The following is a 2848-nucleotide window of genomic DNA, read 5'->3' as shown; positions in this document are numbered from 1 at the left end:
TCCCCCCACAAACCCCCCCTAACCCTTCCTGGCTCCTTTCTCTCTCTTCCCCGCTTCTCTCCCACACAAACAGAAAGACAGATGCACACGCACTCAAGCACGTAAACAGACCATTAAATACATCTAAAATGTGTTTACTGAGAATGAATAGGTAAGTGACGAAACAAAACAAAAAATACAAAACACAAACAAACAGAAAAAAAAAAAAAAAAAAAAACCGTCACGGCACCTCCATTTTCTGCCGGCCCATCATACACCCTTTGGCTCTGCAGTTAAGACCCCCTTTTATTGCTTGCCTCACCCGATGTCTATGTATGTATGTATGTGGCAGCTATAAACTCCATGCATGCATGTCAGCACGCACAGGATGAGGCCTCGCTGCCCCACTTCGCCCCATCCATTGCCAAAAAAACCCAACAAATGCGTGCGTGAGATCCCTCGCATCTCCCTCCCTCTTTCCCTCCCTTTTTTTTTTTTCTTTCTGTGTTGCGTGCCACCACACAACGAAGATGTGCAACGAGAGAAATTGACTGACTGGCTGGCTGAAATCGAAAGGCTCGTGAGGCCCTCCCTGGACTTCTTTGCTTCAGATATAACCCCCCCCCCACACTTCCCCCCCCTCTACCACAAATAAATAAACCTCCTCCCCTCTCACGGACACGCACGGAAACACTAAAAAAAACAACAACAACAAAAAAAAAAAAAATAATAATAATGCGAAATTGAGATAAAACCTGCCGTCGTGTCTTTCCTCCTCAACGCCTCTCACATCTCTTCCAACTCCCCGCCTCACCCTAACAGACACGCAGACACGCACGCATACAGACAAATAAGACAAAACAACAACAACAGAGAAAAATCGCCAGTAAAAAGTACAAGAATAGAACAATCACATAGAAGAATTCAAACCAACAGGAAAAAATAAATAAATAAAACAAATAACAACAACAACAAAGAACGAAAAGCAACAACACACATACTCACAAACACACAGAAAAAAAAAAAAAAAAAAGAAAAGGAGAGGGGGCATAAGAAACAACAAAAACAAAAAAGAAAAGGAAAAGGTTTTTTTTTTTTTTTTGTTTGTTTGTATGTTTGAAATCTATCGCCTCGCAAATTTATTCTCTGGTCGCATTTGCTCTTGTTGCAGTTGCAACACCGCGTTGTATCGGTCCAAGACATCATACACTTCTGCTGCCTGAGCAAGGGCTTCTAAAACAGGGATAAGACGCTTCAACTCATTGTCTTTGGGGTCATCAAACCATGAAGGAATCGGTATGGCATTTCGTTGTTGAAATAAGTACGTCACCGGGCTGTTATCTACAATTGCCACCTGACTCAATTCCCGTCCTAGCAATGACAAATCCTTCACGTATGCCCCGTTCAGGATACTACAATGTTCCCTGTAAAGTCTTAAGGAACCCAAAATACCTTCCGGATCCACGGCATCCATAACAGGATTACAATACATGGAAACCGACGCGGTAAATATGACCACCTCAAAGAGTCCTGCAACAGCTTGAATAAACTCATGTAAAAAAGGGCGGTATGCTACATATATGGTGGTTACTTCTGGTTCTGTTTTCATGCTGAGTATCAGGTCATGTTGCTTCGGTTGAAGTGTAAGTGAACTGTGCACAAGCGTCTCATCAAGGTCTAAGATAAGAGTCTTTTTCCCCATGATACTGCCGCATCTGTAAAGGAAGAAGTGAAGCATGATTCTTTGCAACAATAGGCGATGTATTCTTTGGCATTTGTTGTATTCTTCTAGTTCGTATCAAAAGTGCACTCAAATGAACCTTTGGCCTCACCTCCGTATCGCCACTATTCCCGCCACCACTAACAATGCTACTACTACTACTACCAGTATTATTATTATTATTATTATTATTATTACTGTTGTTGTTAATATTATTGCTATTGTTGTTAGCACCATTCTCGTTCTTGTCACTCACACTACCGTCACCGCCCGAAGATGCCCCGTTAGAGCCAGTCGCAGATTCTCTACCCGTATGCAAAAAAATATTGCCTGTCAATGACAAGCTTTCTCTTCTCGATGATCTTGGTATTTGACGCACCTGTGTCATCAACGTGCTACTAACCTGCTCACTCTGCATGGAAAACTCAGAGAAATCACCCCCACCGCCATCGCCGTGCTCATCCTTAACCACAGAAGAAACAAGTTTACTAGAGCTTCTACCAATGGTAAATGTATTGCTAGCAACGTTAGTAGTCATTGCAGTCTTGCTCACTCTCCCTACTACCGATGTCGCCACACATGGCGCAGATGAATTCTGCGGTGTTGACAATAACGTGGACAGAGAAGGCGAAGCGATGGGCTGCTGCGGCTCATCCTCCTCCTCCTCCTCCTCTACACGTCTTCTTGCCCTCCTGCTAATGTACGACTGATTCGCCGCACTAATTTTGGCGGAAACACCGCGAAAAAACGATGCCGCATCTTGACTCATCTTCCCACCCTCTCCTCCACCCCCGTCCCTTCCCCCCCAGTCCCCACAGGCGCACGCAAGGAGTAGTGGGGGAAAGTAACACACACGCAGTACAACAAAAACACCGCCCTTAGACTTCACACGCCCACACACACACTCACACGCACGCACTCACCCTCCCTCCCCTCAAAAAAACAAATAAATAGAAAAAAAAAAAAAAAAAGCTCCTTCTCCTCGCGTTTTTTTTTTGTTGTTGTTGTTCACTGCCTGCGCAAGTCACTCACCCACCGGCCCTCTTCCTGTACGGCAAGGGGAGAGGAGATGACGTCAACACTAACAGCGATAGCGAGATGGTGGCGGCGGGCACGGATAAACCTGTCCTCCCTCCCCTCCCATCCCCT

The 2848-nt window shown here is 44.9% G+C and overlaps 1 pseudogene, besides 8 other annotated features; it reads right to left on the bottom strand.

Annotated features, from left to right (window-relative positions):
• Positions 1–2848: a sequence feature (heterozygous, Esmeraldo-like haplotype).
• Positions 162–217: a sequence feature (T-rich).
• Positions 664–733: a sequence feature (T-rich).
• Positions 995–1017: a microsatellite.
• Positions 1103–2470, bottom strand: Tc00.1047053503485.20 (annotated as a pseudogene).
• Positions 1822–1952: a microsatellite.
• Positions 2349–2372: a microsatellite.
• Positions 2586–2622: a microsatellite.
• Positions 2636–2670: a microsatellite.

The sequence above is a fragment of the Trypanosoma cruzi genome, genomic scaffold, assembly GCF_000209065.1.
Source record: "Trypanosoma cruzi strain CL Brener 1047053516867 genomic scaffold, whole genome shotgun sequence".
Lineage (NCBI taxonomy): Eukaryota > Euglenozoa > Kinetoplastea > Trypanosomatida > Trypanosomatidae > Trypanosoma > Trypanosoma cruzi.
Note: the sequence above shows the minus strand (reverse complement) of the source record. Positions and strands in the feature narration are given on the sequence as shown.